This window comes from Microtus pennsylvanicus, chromosome 4 (assembly GCF_037038515.1).
Source record: "Microtus pennsylvanicus isolate mMicPen1 chromosome 4, mMicPen1.hap1, whole genome shotgun sequence".
Classification (NCBI taxonomy): Eukaryota; Metazoa; Chordata; class Mammalia; order Rodentia; family Cricetidae; genus Microtus; species Microtus pennsylvanicus.
Genome location: NC_134582.1, coordinates 98,199,789 through 98,219,581, shown reverse-complemented (window position 1 = coordinate 98,219,581; position 19,793 = coordinate 98,199,789).

The following is a 19,793-nucleotide window of genomic DNA, read 5'->3' as shown; positions in this document are numbered from 1 at the left end:
CACAGGCTAAGGTAACTTTCAAAGGGCACAAAGCCCCAGCCCAAGGGGAAGGGTAGAGAAAAGGTTTTGTGGATAATCTTTTCTCCCTCTTGAGAAAAAAAAAAAAAAAAACCTTCCATATTGTAGATGCAAGGAAGAATTGCATTGTGTTTGAGTTTTCTTTATAATACAGGTGGGTTGTGTCTCACAGGCTTCTCTGACTGGCGTTGAAGGTAAGTCATTTTGACTCTAATGAGATGTTCACTGTTACCTCCACAAGAGGAAGTGACAAAGGAAAAGGGTGTCTGGGCGAAAGTGAGCAAGATTTACTGAAGCTGATTCAAAAATTGTTTTCTCATGACTTCAGAGCAGGCAGAGAATTCTCTGAAGATCACAGAGTTTGCCAAAGTCTTCTGTTTCCAGGCGGAATTTGTTTCAAGTTTAATGCTTTACTTTCAGATAGTTATATTTTAAAATCAAGGCCTGGGGGTGTGGCTTGGTGGTTGAGCGTCTGCTTCGCACTCTCAGTGCCCCGAGTTTGATCCCCAGCATCTCACACACAGGAATGATCTTGTACTAAGCAGCTATTATCCATTTTTTTATTTGTTTATTTATGCTGCAAATTTTTGTTGGATTTTTCTCCACTGATCATCATTTATTATTTATTTGCTATGTAAAATAGCTAGCACACAGAAATTATATTTGCCTTCATTTTATATCCCCATTATCTGGTAACAACAACAAAGACACAATCTTTCTTCAAGCCTCCCGTTATTCTTCCATTATTTCAAGCTGTAGCGCTTTATCTGCTTCATGTTTCTCTTTAACACGTGGCAACACATTTTTCCTCGCCACCTCCCTGCTCTAACACTGTGAATCAAACCCAGGGCCTTGTACAGATTAGACAGGTTCTCTACCAGTAAGCTGTAAGTGCAGCCATAAAATAAATGTTAAAAGATTAGTTACCCTAGACAGCCTGTACCTTTAGAGCATTCCCAAAAACCAGTGATTACTTAAGCTCATTAGTTTTAATTTTAGGTGTGTTTCTAGCACTGAGAAGCTTGTTAAGTTCCTAACATAAATGAATCTGTTCACTCTTTTTCCATGACTGCATTAACTGTGTAACTATTAACTGTGTATTAATGGCAAAAATACAGAACTTGTCACTATGTCGTTCCATATCACCCACCACGTGGTTGGGAATATCTGCTTGAAAAAGTGCCATTGTATTGAAATTAAATATCACTTTCATGAAGTGAATTTGTGAATTTAATAGGAAGAAAAAGCCAATTAAAAAGCCATGATCTAGCTGCCGACCCCCATGAACGTGTATAAGTGGACTACAGGGGAGGTCTTGAATGCATGGTATCTCTAACCAGTGAGACACCACATGGGTCTCATGGCAAAATACTTCTGAGCTGAAGTGAATCTAGGGCTTACGGAGAAATGGTCCCCACATCCATGTCATGGATTGGTCTTTAAAGCAGCACCAAGGCTTCCAACAGTGTAGCAAAGAGCTAGAGACCCTCCTGTGGGCTCTCCAGAGGGGTCTGCAATGATGTCCTCCTTCCCACTTATGGGCTGATATCAGAAGCTCCCTGCAGGACAGCCGTGATGTCACCACAAAACTGGTGACAGACACATGGTATTTTCAGGACAATCTAATGTTCTGTTTTTTTTTTAATTCAATTTTCATTTTCTGAGTGTTTCTGTGATCCTATCTTGGATGTCAGTGTATTTGACATGAATTCTGAAGCCCGAGAACACCCAAAGTTGAAAGCAATGTGTTACGGACAGAAAAGCCAGCAAGCCTGGGGTTCAGCATGGATCCAGGCCACACCTTCATGTGGCAGGAGCTGTATTTGAAACACAAAATAATTCTTTTTTGTTCTCTGTGCAGTCCTTACAGAAACAACTCTGGTTTCCAGGACCCCTTTTCTAAGCTACTGAGGCAGTCTTGCCCTACCTGAACATTAGGGCTACCCTGGCTTTGACTTCTGTATTGTAAAAGTATCCCTTAAGAATAAGAAATTATGTCATGCTCTGAGTTGACTTAGGACTGTAGGATTTTGTTGCTTTTTATAGGAGTTAATTACTTTAAAATTTTGAAGTTCTTATAGCTAAATATTAAAATACAGCACTCAAAATTATGGAGCAGACATGGGCATTTCTGAGTGCATGTGATAAGCTTTTTTTGAGTCAGTGATCAGAGCTGTCTGCCTTTTGTTTTTGTTTTGTTATTTGTTTGTCTTTGATTCTTTCTTGGTGCTAGGAGTTGAAATCAAGGCCTTGTGTGTGATAAACAAGCACTATACTAATGAACAACACTCTTTTAGTAAGATAAAAATGTACATGATCAATTGAGACTAATTTTCTCCTTATTGGTCTCAATAGTTGTCTGACTTTAAAGTTTCGTTTGTTTTTTACTGTGACCAAAGGAGTTACATGAATGTCCCCAGGCTTTGCAGCTCTGCTGCCCTAGATCATAGTGACACTCGGTAGAAGCTAAGAGAAGGCAATGGATAATCTGGACCATTCCTAGATCTGCAGGAGATTTCCAGCTATACAGACATTTTAATAAAAAGAGAGAAACTTCCCGAGAAAATAAAAACACACACAATCTCTCTGGATAAGACTGTCTTCACAGACGTTCAGCTTTGTTGGGTTGGGTATACTGGGTTGTCTGGAATTGCGTCATCAGCAAGTGATTAGCCTCTAAAAGGTGGGAAGTACCTGTTTCTCCCTGGGTATGGGGGGGGGGGAATATCTTCCCTCCTGGGCAGTTCCCTTCCTAGGTTTATTGTCGGGTAAGACCTTAACCAGTGCTACCTGAAACCACCCTCTTCTGGTACTCCCTCCCTTTATCTCATGTTTCCTGAGTAGCAGCAATAGGGCTCCATGGATCACAGGAGGGTCAAAAATCCTCTCTTCTATCTCCAACTCACCTTCTGGTTCCAACTCAAGGCTCATTGCATCCACCTGGGTTCCTGTCTCAACAGCAAGAATGATGATCCTAAGAAGAACGTTTGTTTGGAAGAGGGACTAATGCAAGTGTTACATTAATGTGAAAAATATCTTCTACAAATTCATGTCCACCAAACACTCATGGGTGTAACTTTCTTTGGAAATAAAGTCTTTTAAAATGCAATTAAATCAAGGTGAGGTCATGTGGGAGAAGGGTAGAACCCAATCCCAACATACCTGATGTCCTTACGAAAGAGGAATTTAGACACACACACACACACACACACACACACACACATCATGGGAAGAGGGAGTGAGATTGGTATGACCAATCAAGTCAAGAAATGTCAGGTATTGCTAGTAGCTACCAGAAACTTGGCAAAGGGCACAGAGCTAACCATCTCTGGAAGATCCTGAAGGGACTAGTCTCTCCACTTGGATTCAAACTTCTGGTTAGAAGGATGCTGAGAGAATAAATGGCCATTCTTTGAGACCACAGAGTTTGAGGTGGTCTGATAATGTAGCCCATGGAAATTAATATAGGGGTTTAGAGCCTTTTGTTAATAAATGCAAAGTGGCCCTATTCAGTTATCTATGCTATACAGACTCCATATTAGTTAGATTCCAATAGCATTTAATCGTCTTGTTGAAAATCGTGTGTGTATGTGTTGGGAAGGGGGGCTCTGCCGTTGTTTTTCATTTATTATTCTTTATCTAATAACTTTTCCCTGTACACCAATTGCTACGAGAAAGAATGTGTCATTGTTTTACTTCCTGGCAGATGATGAAAGCTAAAGACAGTTCACACTGGAAGAACACCGCACACCCACTCTGTACGCCAGCGGGATGCTGCAAGGAGTGGACAGTCTTAAGGACTGGATTAATCCACTTTTTCTTCATTGTTTTCCAGCCGTCTCCCAAAAGTCTAAACGCAGCTTTGCTCTATGCTTTGTCGCTCCTTCTCCTCTGAACGTTATCTAGTCTTCCCCCTGACAGTGCTGGCCAGAGGGGAGCATGAAGAGTCTGGGGAGCATGGGGGGCATGGGCTAGAAAGGGAAGGAGTGGAGCGAGGCTGGTCCACTGCTCCAAGACCATAGTGATTTATCTGCCAAGTTTGTTTGAGAGCTCTCACCAGCATGCCTGGAAGGCCTGGGACAGTCTTTGCACAAGGGTCTTAAACCAGGGCCTTTCTTTGACCCAGAATCCCAACACAAAGGATTTAACATATGCATATATTTAGGAAGTTACTAAAACTGTAAGTCTGCTGAGGATGAAAAGTACTACAGTCATTCAGAAAATTGTTGGGATTTCCCAACGCCTGAGTTTAAATAGTCCAGCACGTTCCAACAACAGAAATGCTGGAACCATTCAACAATAACAACAGCAAAACCACATAGAAGAGCCCACAGTAACACACTTTTTCATAGCCTCCGGCATAGAACGAGCTCACATGATACATAAAGATATTGTGATATGTTCATAAGATGGAATGCTGCACAGCTATGTTAGCAAGCAACATAGCACTATCAGTGACTGCCACAGCCACAACGTGGTCAAACAGCAAAAATGCAAAAGGCACTATGCCTACACGTAAGACACAAAGCTAGGAAAACCACCATGGCTGAAGGCATACGTTAGGGTACTGTTGGTAGTGACTGAAGGTGTACTTTAGGGTGCTGTTGGTAGTGGTGTGACTAGGGACATGAGCATCTTGGAAGGTGCTAGCAACATCTGTTTGTCAGTCTGGTGCTGTTGACATAGCAACGTCCCTGTTTGAGAGCTTATATAGTTTCTCGCTGGAGTACACAGAATATCTGTCATCTATTTGGGACTCTGTGGGTCAGCCCACTTCTTCTATCTTCCAGCCAGGCCAGTAACACTCAGTAGTACAGTACAGAGACACCAGAACAGTGAGGCATGCTGTCAAGGACTTGGATGAAACCATCCTAAAACATTCCTGAGACACATAGACTTTGAGAGGACCCTTCGGAGGGCAGCACAGATTCTTTTTTTCCTGTTGTCAAAAACATCCTCCTGAGCCGGGCGGTGGTGGCGCATGCCTTTAATCCCAGCACTCGGGAGGCAGAGGCAGGCGGATCTCTGTGAGTTCAAGGCCAGCCTGGTCTACAAGAGCTAGTTCCAGGACAGGAACCAAAAACTACAGAGAAACCCTGTCTCGAAAAAATCCAAATAAATAAATAAATTAATTAATAAACAAACATCCTCCTGAGCCTTGGAGAAGTTCAGTCTGTAGGTTGAGCTCGATCATAGCTGCTTTTTGGACCCTATATCAGTTTGGGTCACCATAGGAAATTACAACATGCCCCATGTTAATAGCTTGATGGGAAGTTAATGAGGTTGTTATTGATAAAGGTGGCAGTAGGGTACAGGGAAATGATAATAAGGGTTACTATGGTTACAGCTGGGGCCACTGTATTCCTATACATAATGGGATAAGGGTGGCTTGAGAACTGTCATCTCAGTTCAAGGGTCCCAGATCAATATTTGTTACCTGAAATATTGAAATATGAAATACCTGAAGCAGGCTCACTTTTTAAAGATAAGAAAGAGCTTTATTCAGGTCACAGTTTTGAAGGCTGAAAGGTCAATATTCATTGGACAGTCTCATTGATTCAGTCTCTGGCAAGTTCTTTGCTTCTGTGGATGGCATCCTGGGAGCAGATGGGAAAGGAAAGAGCATACTTCAAACAGAGAGTAAGAGTGATTCAGAGGTTGTGTTCATTCTTAAAATAATTTGCCCTCTGAAAGGCCATGAGTCTTATGGGATCTACTTAATCCCTCCCAAATATGACTGCCCCAAAAGCTTAAAGGCTGAGCCCCCTTAAAAGTTCTATACCATCCCCAATACTACCAGCCTGAGGATCGAGCATTTTCTCATGAACGCTCAGGGGAGGAACCGCATCTAAGCCATGGAAACCACCACGCAAGTCTCAGGAAGGGGGCTGAGGGTAAATAGCCTAACTTCATCCTCCATGCCAGATCCAGCTAGAAGGCAAAGCATAGCGGCAGGACACAGGTGAGGCCTGGGTGGTATGGAGAAGGCAGCAGAGTCAATGAGTAAGGGCAATTGGTGTGTGTGTGTGTGTGTGTGTGTGTGTGTGTGTGTGTGTGTTTGTGTGTAGTGCTAAAAGCTGAAGGACCCAAACCTAGGGTTTCACCCATATTAGACAGGAGTTGTACCACTGGGACACACCCCAACCTCAATAGCTGATGTGTGAGATGGAGACAGGAACTGAAAATAGCAGAGAAGGGATGAATGATAGGATTCCAGCCCTCGGATCGCCCTCACAGCCTTTCTCTTCAACATGACAAGCTGCACCTGCATTGCCAACATCCCAGTGAGCATTGCAGGACATTTCTCGCCTTACATTGTTCTCAACCTTAAAAACAAGGAAGAGCTGGCAAGGGCATTTTCATGGTTATGGTTCATGTACATTGAAAACACAAGTTATTCTCTTGGGGGTATGAATTAAATTCAGAAATATGCCCACATAAGCAAACAGCTCAGTGAGGTTTTACACCATGGACATGCTTGAAGAGAGAGACATCAGGCTTTGACGTCTTCTAGAGCCTTGTGGGCACTCAGCCGACAAGTTAGACGTAGAGCCACGGCTGAGGCTGGGGTAGAGAGGGGGTATGGCAGCCCCCGAGAGGGTGGAGAGGTATAAATCAGACCCACCTTGGTTCTGGGGCTTTTGGGAAAATTATGGGTTTTCCTGGGGAGAAAAATGATTACTGAAATATGCTTGCATAGAGTTCTGGAAAGGAAAGAAAAACAAGATAGTCAACTGGTTTTGTCTGAACCAAAGATTACCCAGGAAGCCCTATGCCATATTTTATAAGACTAGTTCGTAGCAGTTTGTTGTGTCTGGTCTCTTTGACTTATCTGAATGAAGAATGAAACAGTCAGAATGTCACGTGTGGACATGTTAGGCAGAAATACTTAGCGTTTTGGGTGGCTTCAAGAGAAAGGGGATGTGTTTGCGGAAACTGAGCTGAACTCTTGAGGCTGACAATGGACTTAATAAAACTGTCCAGCTTGATTTTCCCTACTTTATCACCCGAAATGTAGTAGAACGAGTCAGAAGAAAAGTAATCTAATACATAGTGCCACTCGATCAAATCCACTGTCACAGTGGGCCGTGGGCTTAATGATACTGACCAGACTTTACAAGGATTGGGTTCTCTTGGCCCATTAATAATATTTAGGGTGTGTAGTAACCACAAATGAAGTTACGGTGGTGAGGCCCTATAATAACGAGCCCTCAGGTCTCAGGGCTTTTCCTACTTCTGGTTATGTTTTCCATATAGGATTACATAATTGGCTAGAGAATGTATAATGGTTTGGATGTAATAATGGCATAGTCTGACTTAATAGTGGTCTCTCACTCTCTGAGAACCAGATTCATCCAAAAACTTTAAAAACCAAATAAATATTCCGTCAAGTGATTAGTACATTCCAGTTGTCATCTGGCTTGTAATGACTGCTTGTCAGTGTTCTGTGATGGCCCAGGCATAAAATAAATCTTGTCCCGATCCTCTGTGTCAGCACGGGCATTAAAGACCATAAACCATCGTCTGCCTCGCCTGTCAGCCGCACCAATGTCCTCAGCCCTGGCTAACATAAACCTGGCTCCCTGGCCCCCGCAGTTGCCAGACACACATTTTATGCTTGTGTTTCCCTAAGCCAGATGAAAGTGATTATAAACTACAAGGGCTCTTTTGATAGGCCCTTTTAATAGCCGTGTTATTTTTGATGGAGATGGCGGGAGTACTGAACACAAGGTGGGTCAGAAGTGGGCACTGTCTCCTGACCCTTCCCCACCAGGGGACACCTTGAGGTCCTTTCTGCGTCCGGCCGAGGATCTGTCTCCCACACTTGGGTGTGCAGCCCTCCCTCCATCCTTCCACTGGGAAAGAATGTTCGACACGCAAGCTATTCCAAGCAGCATCCTTGATGTCTCGTTTCACGGGTTCGCTTCACACCGCAGTGCGCCTGAGCTGTTAACTCTCATACCTCAGTTGTTTGTCTTGGCAGCTCCCCCTGTTTTGCTAACTTGGCAGAAACAGGCCAAAGCAGCCTCCCTAGCACACAGGGGAAGAAGTAACATCTGTCATTCCCTGGCCAGTGCGGCACCCCCCTGAGGCCTCGGGCCAGGGCCATAGGGCTCCTGTCCTTCATTTTCCTCTTTCTCTGAGCTGCAAAGAAAATGCTCAAGAAAAGATTTTACACAGCCCTTTGGAGAAGCTTTGATGCAAAATCCATGAGCGAGTTGGTATAGCTGAGTCAGCACTGCGTACATCGGGCTGCGTGGGAGATAACGGGCACCTAGGACCCATGTTTCTTCTTGGTCATCTCTGTGAGGAAGCCCTTGACATACTACCTACATCACAAGAAAGTGTGAGAGGTGGTATGATTTCTATGTGTCTATTTGCCATGGTCCCTGGTGCACACTCAGGGCCCAGGGACATTGGTGCAGGCAAACTCTTCTCACGATTTCAGAGCTCGGGGCTCATGAGAACAGATGACTATTATTACATGATACACTCACATGGTAGCCCACAACAGCTGTAGCTCCAGTTCCAGAGGAGCTGATGCTCTTTTCTGGCCTCCGCAGGCACCAGGCACACATGTGGTACTCTTACATACATGCAGGCGAAACACTCGTAGTCATAAAATAAAATCAATCAATTAATTAAAAAATAAGAACATGTGAAAGCAAAAGCTTTTAAATAAAGCAGTGTTGTACCAGGTTTTTCCTTTTGGGACACCAACCAGCTCCCAAATCATGACAGAGGCTTATTATTAGTTTTGAATACTTGGCCTTGCTTAGGCATGTTTCTGGCTAGCCCTTTCAACTCAAATTAACTTCTTTCTCTTTACCTTTTGCCTCGGGACTTATTAGCTTTCTTACTTCTGCGTCTGCCTGGCTTCTTGCCCCAGGCATGTCCCTCATTCTCTCCTCCTGGTGCTCTTGTTCTTCTTTCCTCTCTGGAGCCTCAATTTCTCCTCCTATTTACTCTCTCTGCTTGCTAGCCTTGCCTATCAATCATTATGGTTGGTCAACTCTTCATTAGACCAATCAGGTGCCTTAGGCAAGCAAGGTGAAAAAAAATGCAAAACATCTTTACATAATTAAACAAATGCAAGGTAAACAAAACATACTTTTACACAGTTAAGGTAATATTCTGCAGCCTAAACAAATGTAACATATCTTTGCCTAGTTAAAATAATATTCTAGAACACAGTGTTGCTTTAGACACAGAAGTTCGCTTTTGTTTTACATCTGTGCATTGCATTTTGATCTTAGAATAACCCCATAAACTCAAATGTGAAACATTTGTGACAAATTCTTCTGAGAATAGCATCAATGGCCATAAATAGATCCATCACCTCTTGTGTAAGTATTTCTCATTCATGTGACAGTACTGTTTAGCCAGATCTATCACGTTGTCATTAAAAGGTTCAGTCTAAACAAAAACTTCAGTGAACCCTAATACTGTTAAAAGTCTGCCAAAACAAAAAGCAAAACAAATCAAGAAACATCAAACATTAACTTCTGGTTTTTGAAAGGTAGCCCTTTTAAATTTTTACTAAGAGTGGGCCAACATTCTAACAAAGTGTAATTGCTTTGAATACAAAGCATAACAAATACCCTTACAAATATTTTATTAAGGCCAACTTAATTACCTATAAATCTTTTCTTATAAGATACAGTTTTATAAGCCTCAAATAAATTTATATCTACTCTCCAGACAAATTGTGAATGTCTCTTAAGGATATAATCATTGTGTATCCATTCATTAAAACATAACATCTAAAAAGCAGGAAGAAATATGAAAATTTTGAATGCCATTTTGCTACGTTGCAACTGCAAGCGTTTATATTGCATTATATTACATAGTCTATAAGAAAATTTTCTGCTATAAGCATAAATATTGAGTTGAACAAGCTGCTGAACACAAGGGCTCTAAATCTAATCTTGCCTTTATGTGAATAAGAGTTTTAGTATGATAATTTTATTATGTGGTATTCACACCAGATTAGATATTAATATATATAATTCATAAAATTTATTATATAATTATCAATGGATTGATGTTGAATAAAAACTTTCTCATTCTAGAATCAAAATTAACCCATCACATCGTTGATAAAATATATGTATGTTTCACAGACATCAAAGTTCTGGCAGAAGCCATGTAAAAATGTCCCTCAACATAGGCTAGTCCTAAAAATCCATCTTTCATATTTACACTTTAAATTTACCTAGCAAAATGCAGTTTCAAAATTTTCTGAGAAAAAAAGTTTTTTTTAAAAAAAAAAACAAAAGCTCTTCTTAAACGTTTAGTTATCTTTAGATACAAGATGGTAATAGCTGTCTCTTTTTTGGGTAAAACTTAATGGCATGGTCCCTTTTTCTATTGCACTTGAGTAATATAATAGTTCATTCAGATCCTAATGTTAATGTCTTTAGGACCTATATCTCCTGTAATTATCATTTTGAGAAGGGAATATAATGAGATCTTTGGCAAACATATTTATTGACCTTTGAAAAAACATTTATTTGTGTGTGTGTGTGTGTGTGTGTGCACATAGTGTGCATTTGGAGATCAGAGGAGAGGTGACAACTTGTGGGAATAAGTTTTCCATCCATGATGTGAATCCCGAGGATTGATTTTAGGCCTTTAGACACAGAAACAAGTGCCTTTCCCTTCTCAACTATCTCATTGACCCTATATTCATCATTTTATATGTAACACAGTCATAATAAGAAAAAAATCTCATAAAAGCAATTGCACGTTTGAGTACTCCTAGAAAATCCCTTAAGGATACATACATTTGGTACCCCTTCTGTAAAACCTCAGGGATCATTGCTGAAGAAGGGGTGGAAAGAATGCAAGAGTGAGAGGCAGCGGATGACTACATGAGAATGGGGTCTTCTGGACACAGCAGGGCAGTTCCTTCATTGAGAATCTCTCTCTCTCTCTCTCTCTCTCTCTCTCTCTCTCTCTCTCTCTCTCTCTTCCTTTCCTTCCCTTCCTTCCTTCCTTTCTTTTTTTCTTTCCTTTTTTTCCTTTCTTTTTCATCTGCTAATATCCAACAAAGAAGTTTAAGTCCAAGACAATAACCTCTTATAACTGTTACTTAATTCTTTGGTACTATTTTCAGTAATGTAATTAATTTGTCTCAAATCAATAAGACGGAATGTCTGTACAATTCTTACGCCTTTGTTGTTTAACTTCCCATTGGCCTATTCACAATTTTGACTCAGAATCTGATCATCTTGGTGAAAATATTCTAAATGTTTTGAATAGTTTTTGGTTAATATTCAGTTCTCTGGATTAGAATAATCACCACTCACTCTATCATGTGACTCTGGCTTTTAATTCTATGGCACTTCAGCTTGATACAAGAAGACATTTCATATTTATCTAAGTTAGTGCTTCAATTATTTAAATGTTTCCTCTTAGGACTGAAGAAATGGCTCAATAGTTAAGAGCACATACTCCTCTTTCAGAGGACGCTAATTTGGTTCCAAGCACCCATTTGAGAACTAACTACCTTTAACTCCAACTTCAGGGCTCTCAAGCTCTTTTCTTGTCTCTTTGGGCACTTGTACCTCTCTACCCCAACATCCACATATGTAGGCAACTGGAATAAATAAAATTAAAGAAATAGCGAATGTTTCCTCTTTCTACATGGTAAGGAAGACTGTATCCACAACACATCAAATATGTCACTCCCTTGAAAAAGTGAAGAGAAGACACATTGAACTTTTGTTACGACAAGATGCTAGGAAGCCTGTGTGTATAATGAGATGTAAGTGATAATTGTTGACAGAGTCTTCAACTAATGTTTGAATCTATACCGGCTGGAGATGCTTGCTTCTTCACCAGGCACAGCTGGGTGCTCTGCTCTTGCATCTTCAGGTTTTCCTGCTGGCTGACTAGATGGTGCACCATGGAGACATTCCTAGACATCATCCCTGTAGTAGGATAAGTAGCAATAATGACATAAATGTGATGATGTGATCCGTGAGTGACAGCGCATCCATCTTCTTAACTGGATTCGAAGAGGCAGCAGCACCTTCCTCAAAGAACTCCATTCACTGCTGTTAAAGGATCTTGCTTTTATCATTTTTATAACTTATTTTTATAATCTATGAACATATGGGCATGGTGTTACGGACCCCTTAACTGACGAGCTCCTGTGGACACTTTTCTCTGGCATCCAGCATAGACACAGGAGGAAGTCCACAAGCTGAGGACCTGAAACTTGAGACTTGTTTGTTTTATACTAAGCTTATTCTTGACAGCTATTCATTAATCGATTTTGATTCCTGTTAGGTTTTTGCTTTGATCCTATACATGCCAGGCACAGGGAGATAGCAAGAAAGATAAACACTTGAGTGGATAAAACCAGTTCACAGAAGTCAGACTCCATTTTAGGTATGGAGCACTGTGCTGGAGTAACATGTCCCTGGGGCACTGAAATATTGTTGAGAAAGTAATGACTCAGATAAGGATAACAAGCAGATTATTTCTAACTCTTTGCTTTTCATAGAATCTAATTAGTTTAGTGAAAATCTAGATTGACAGGTGATGGATCATTAAGTAATTTCTATTATGGATCATGACGTAGTTTTTGGCATACAATCAGAATTTTAAAGAATCAAGTAGAATTGTTTCAGCAAATCCCTCACGTACTGTGACTTGTTTATGGCAACAGGGTTTCTTTATTTTTCCTTATTAATTTGTTTTAGTAAAAGTTAATGAGATTCATTATGACATTTTCATATATATGAGGTCTGTACTTTTCTCATATTCACCCCTTTATCAGCCTTCCTTGTCCTCTCCTTTGGTTCCCTCCTCCCCCCATAGCTTTCATACTACATTAGCTGGTAGATTTAAATGTATAAGTTCCACATATAGGATAAAACTATGTAATATTTGTCTTTCCACTCCCTATTTTCATCTCTTGCTCTTCCCCTTCCTTTAGACTTCTTCCTCAACATGGTTCACTTTCTAGTTTCATCATGTGCACACACACACACATGCATGTATACATACACCCTCACAAATAGATTTGAGAATTTGTCTGTTAGGTTTTGACACAGGATTTTACTATGAAGTTCTGGTTGGCCTGGAACTCACTATGTAGACCAGCTTCAAACTTGTTAGAATTCTCCTGTTTCTATCTCCCAAGTTCTAGGATGTCAAGTGTGTACACCATGCCTGGTTTCTATATGCATATTAAATCTAGTTTTGCCATGAGAGAACATAGGAGACACTTATCTTTCTGAGGCATATTTTGCTTGAAATAATGACCTTCAGTTCTATACAGATTTTTTTGTAAATAACATAATTTCATCCTTCTTTGTAAACATGTTTCTTTTAATGCTTTTGTATAAAATCAAAATTAATTTTAAAAGTTATTGATGAGTTTTTTTCTTCAACAAGAAGGGATACACAAATTCAATTTTAAAATGTGACATGCACATACAAATTGGAATTTTTTCACAAGTTTGAAAAAGACAGACAAGTTCTAGAGCCCCATTGTAGGGCACCTTTTCAAATTGCTGAGTTTTACCAGATTTGAATGAGTTTTAGGAGTCTCTAATTGAACAAGTCAATAACAGTGAATAATTCTTGGTCATAGAAATGTTGAGTATGTCTGGAGATAGAAGCGGTTACTACAGTCTTGCAGAACTGGCAGATTTTGCATTTTTTTGTAAATAGTTTGAATTCATTGAGTGTTTTTAACTGGAATGTTGTTCCTATAAATGAAGATTTTGCTGTTTTGTTTTGTTTGAGTGATTAGGGTTGACAACAAGAAATGGGAAGGCCCCTGGGGATTGTCACATTTAAAAGACTTTGCCATGCTTTAATTCCTCTTTTCTCTCCCTCTCCCCTCTCCCTTTCTACTACTCTCTGTAGACAAAGTTTCTGTCCCAGTTGGTCCCACAGACATTCAGTCCCAAAGAAATACACAAAGGCTTATATTTAATTAAAAGCTGTTTGGCTAATTAGCTCAGGCTTATTATTAACTATCTCTTACAACTTAAAGTAACCCATAATTTGTGTCTGTGTTTAGCCACGTGGCTTGGTACCTTTTCTATGTAAGGTATTCTCACCTTGCTTCCTCTGTGTTTGGCTGATGACTAACTGTTTGCCTTTCCTCTTCCTAGAATTCTCTTAGTCTGGTTGCCCCACCTATACTTCCTGCCTGGCTACTGGCCAACCAGAGTTTTATTAAACTAATACAAGTGACAAATCTTTATAGTGACAGGAGCATTATCCCACAGCAGCTCTCTTCCTTTTCTCGTCCACCCTTGATAAACTCTATTTTCAACATTTGTAAATTATTGGTTACTGCACTGGTTAAAGATGTTAAAAAAAATCTCTGATGTGCCTATTTTGTGCAAGTTATGATAATTTTATTTTTTAAAAACATTGTGTTAGGGACTGAAGAGATGACTCAGTAATTAAGAGCATTTGCAGCTCTTGCAGAGGACCCGGGTTCAGTTTCTAACACCCAGCTCAGGCAACACACAGCCACCTACAATTCTTGTTTGAGGAAATTTGACACCTTCCTCTGTCCTCTGCAGGCTTGAGGCATGCATGCATGTTGTGTACATACATGCAGACCTTGACACACAAATGAAATAAATAGATCTTAAAATTATAACATAAGCTACAATATAATTATATATTATCATGATAGAAAGCCAACATGACTTTGACAATTTCTCCTTTGGAATATTTTAGGTCTTCTTTTTGCCAAACAAGAAACCAATTTGGGTGTTTTTATTTTTTTCTGTTTTTGTTTGTTTCTTGGTGTACCTTGATGAATGACACCCCAGCCATGCAGTTGCAGCTGACCAGTATCCCTTCTGATTGGACATGCATGGGCTTGAGATTAACAGGGAGACAGTGGGCCTGAGACCTTATTCTAGGAATGGGTCTTCAAGTGGAATGGAGAGAGCCAGAGGACAGTCTTGATGCTGAATCAACTGTGTCATTAAAGGAGGATGGAGACAGCGGATAACTGAGGGATGATGGGGACAGCGGATAACTGAGGGATGATGGAGACAGTGGATAACTGAGGGGAGATGGAGGCAGTGGATAACTGAGGAAAGATGGAGACAGTGGATAACTGAGGGATGATGGAGACAGTGGATAACTGAGGGATGATGGAGACAGTGGATAACTGAGGGATGATGGATGATGGAGACAGGATAACTGAGGGAAGATGGAGAGAGTGGACAACTGAGGGATGATGGAGACAGTGGATAACTGAGGGATGATGGAAGATGGAGACAGTAGATAACTGAGGGATGATGGAGACAGCGGATAACTGAGGGATGATGGATGATGGAGACAGTGGATAACTGAGGGATGATGGAAGATGGAGACAGTGGATAACTGAGGGATGATGGATGATGGAGACAGTGGATAACTGAGGGATGATGGATGATGGAGACAGTGGATAACTGAGGGATGATGGAGACAGCGGATTACTGAAGGGAAGATGGAGACAGCGGATAACTCAGGGAAGATGGAGACAGCGGATTACTGAAGGGAAGAGTTCAGATAATCCTTCAGAGCAGCTTCAGGAGAAATGCTCACACACTTCCACTTTTCCACACTTATGTCAAAGCCCCAGATGCCCAAAGATATCCCATACTATCCACTTGGCTGGGGGTGTCCTATGGTGCTAGAGAATCTTTGCTTGCCAAGGTGATTTTTGCTCAGGGAACCTTTTCCCGTCTCACAATAGAAGGTTTACTTACATTACAGGGCTGCCATTGAAGCCTGTCTGTGAGCTCAAGGCCCAGTGCGGCCCCTTCACACGTTTTCCCCAACCCTGAGTCTTTTTTATCTGCTTTCCACCCAGTACTGGAGATTTCCAGGTGTTAATTGCAGAGGCTGGGTTGGCATTAGATTCAGGTGGGGCATGCTAATCGCAATCTGGTTGGCTAAAACACATGTTGGCAGTGTCTTTCTTAATGTCTCATGCCAATGGAAAACAAGCCCACTGCCAAGCCCCATTCAGTGAGAGTGCTAATGAACTTCCAGCAATTGGCCCGTTTGTGTTAGACCTGTTAGCTGGAGCCAAAGTTTGTTAGCTTTGATTTCTAGCCAGCTTTCACACGTGCACACACGTGCACCCACTACATGTACCCTACATCCTCCCACTACACACACACACACACACACACACACACCATATTCATGCACATCCCAGAACACAGATTGCCCATATTTTTATTCTCCTGCTACTTACCTACCCATGAAACTACCTTTCCACCACCTTCTGGGAATCTTTTACCTTCTCCCAAAAAAGGTATTGTCAGGTCTAGTCTGGTAACAGGCAGACTCTAGTCTTCAAAGAAATATATAGGTAGTGTACCATTTTCAAAACAGGAGTCTGCCATCTTAGGTGCCAATGTGTGTAAAATCCGGGCACATCCGAGGGAGCAGACTATCAGAGGTGTCACCTTGTACTCTGAGCAACTTGTGTATACTTTGTCTTTGTGTGGCTAGCTGCAAGGAGGCTGCACAGACTAGCACCCACCTGAGAGGGGACGCATCCAGAAGAGAAGGGGTGTCACAGAGACTCACCCGCTCTGCTGTTTATCCATGAACAAAATGGCTTACAATGAATCCAGATATTTCCTGAGTCGCTGCAATGGTTTGAATGAGAATGAATGTGTGGCCCCTGGTTGCTGGTGCCATTTGGGCAGGGTTACGTGGTGTAACCTTGCTGCAGCAAGCATGTCACCATTCAAAGCATTGTGCCATTCCCAGTGCTTTGTCTGCTTCCTGCCTGAGCGTCAAGAAGAAAGTGCTCAGCCGTCTACTCCAGCTTTTGAGCCTGCTGCTTGCTGCCCTTTCTCTCCATCGTGATGGTCACCTCGCTTTGGAACTGTAAGGCTAAACAAGCTCTTCTTTTGCAAGTTGCCTTGGTCGTGGTGTTTCAACAGAGAAGTTACTAATATAGTATCTTAGTCCATTTGCTCAGCTGTAGCAAGATATCCCAAACAAGGTAGATTATAAACAACAGGCTTACTGCTCACATTTGGGAATGCTATATGTTCTTGAACAAGGGACCAGCAGATTTGATGTCTGGGCTGAGGTGGGGAGCTTCCTTCCTTCACAAGTGGCTAACTTCTCACTGTGCTCATGTGTGCTTGAAGGGATGAAGAATTTTTCTTTTTTGTAGCTTTTATCAGTATCACAAATACTCTGCTTGAGGCTCTACGATCATGGCATGGTCACTTTCAAAGCCCCGGCTCTTAAGCCCACCACATTGAGAACTGGTTTCAATACACCCGTTTTAGAGGGACACACATTTGTGTCACAGTATTGGAATAAGAGATGATGTCACCATGGACGGAATGGATCACTGCACGAAATGGGGATTCGTCAAAGAAGAAAAGCCTTTGGCTGTAATTTAGGCAGTATAGTGAGAGCCTGTGAATACATTGATTCTCAGATTGCTGGTGGAGCCAGAGAGGAGATTTGCTGCCTTCGGGTCTTGTTCAGCGTCATGTTTTCTATGAAGGCAATAGAAGTGTGTTGGGCTCAGCACTTTCTTATGACCATCACATGCTATGTAACTGACAGTATTTTCACAGTTCATTCATTCACCCCATTACCAATCCCCCTCCACTACATCCCAAAGCCATGAAGCTCCTGCTGGAGTTAGCTGTGGACACTGTGTCTTAAGGATAAATTGCAGACATCTTCTTAGGAGTGTGTTTAGGTGGCTATGCTGGTTTAGAAAGATGAGGGTATGATTCAGAGACAATGTCTTGAATGAGAAGTGAATGAACACTGTGGTTAGACATCAACAGTGTACACAGAGATGTGAGATGCTCAACACATTTCCAAAGGGCAGACCAGGATGACAGAGGCAAAAGCCATTTAAGGAAGTATTTATTGGGGCAGCAATGGGGGAGGATGTGTAACCTCCTAACTCACTTGCTCGTTAGAGCTGACATAACAAAATTTTGCAAGCCAAATAGCTGTCTCTAGTCCTCTTGACCCAGTCTTTTGTCTTTTCCACGCCCACTGACTAGTGTGAGTGGAGTTTGGTGGTGAAGCAGAGCAAAGGTTTGGACATTTCTGGGCTGAGACAGGGCAAAGAGAAGAAAACACTGGCAGGAGATGAACTAAGAATGAGCTACGGATATCAACAGGAAAGGAAATTCGAGCAAGAGGACCTTGGGAATATCTCTACAGAGTCTACAGCACTTTGGGACACAGCTGTGGGCTTCCCACAGGATGTGGGTTGAGGCTTTGCCAGTTCTGTTTGAGTCTCGGGGGACCTGGCAACCCTAGGTGATTCTCACATCACACACACACTTTAATCTACATTGTTTTGTTCAAAAGTATTCACAGGGGATAAAGAGCCCCAGACTCCTCATGTCACTGTCGATGCAAACCAGGACACAGCAAACAACTAGGAGCTCTGGTCACACTCTGCCCATGCTCTCAGGCCATCCGTAGTTTTCCAGTAGTGCTGACTGTACCATAGTGCCAAGAAAACAAAGGTACATGAATTAGTCATCTCCTTAGAGGGATTTCATAGAGGTCCGGTAACACTCCACACCTCCCGCCTTCTCAAGCATTTCTCTAATTATCATTTCTCGTGAACAATCTGTTTTTCATTGCCTGTGACTGATGGGTCTGACCTGACCTCAAGAGTTTGGAAGAAACGATTGGACTGAGACTCACAACAGAAGTTGATGCTAGTCAGGCAGAGAAAGAGAGAAGAGAATTAACTATTAATTAACTTTAGAGGAGCAACCCTAAAAAAGACACCCCAGATCCACCTCTCTCCACCTCAGAAATAGCTAGCTCAGACTTGAGATGTCTCATGAAACCAGAAAACTGATATAGATGCTGGTCTGATATGTTTTCACCAAGACATATCTGCATGCCGTGAAAACACAGAAATGTGCGTCGCATTCTTTCCTCTTCCTTCTGGGTAGGAAATGTGTGTGCATGTGTGTGTGCTTTATCTAACTTATTGATTTTTTATTTATCTAGTAGAGAAAAGCTGGAGTTTACTAAGAAAATGATGTAATATAACTTAAGCCTGTTATAATGTAGCATAGTAGTTAGAGAGAGACGCATGTAGAAAGACAGTTGTACACTCCCAAGGGTGGATGTAGTTTTCTCAAGAAACCTCACCCCTCCGCTGTATAATAATGAAGATACTGTGAAGAGGGTGGATAGATGTTTTTATAATGATGTTTGTGGAAGATTTTTTTTATAAAACAGAAGTCTTAATAGTGACACACTCCAACAGTAGTTAAGAACATTGAGAATACTAAGATCAAAATATATATATATTATGTATATAGGTGGTTTTCCTGAATGTGTGTCTTTGCACCATGTGTGCGCATTGACTGAAGAGGCCACAGCGGGTATTGAATCCTCTTGAGCTAGGGTTACAAATGACTGTTATCTGTCTTATGGGCACTAGGAATTGAAGCCGTGTCTTCTGGAAGTGCAGCCAGTATTCCAAATTGCTGAGCCATTGTTCCAGCTCCAAATTTTAAAGATTTCCATCTTACAAAGGTTCCAAAGCAAAGTCATACAATCATTGCTTTCTACCTCCAGTATAGCATTCAATGAGTCATATGTGATATCTGACACCTTGCCTTATCATAGATGTTGTGCTAAATGATTTGTAAGTATTATAGCAGACTCACCTAAGGGAGACACTGGGTAGGCTGGATGTATTAATATGCTTTTGGACTATACGGTGGTATCCACCTTCATGGCTTCAGTGGGATGTAACCCCATCTGTG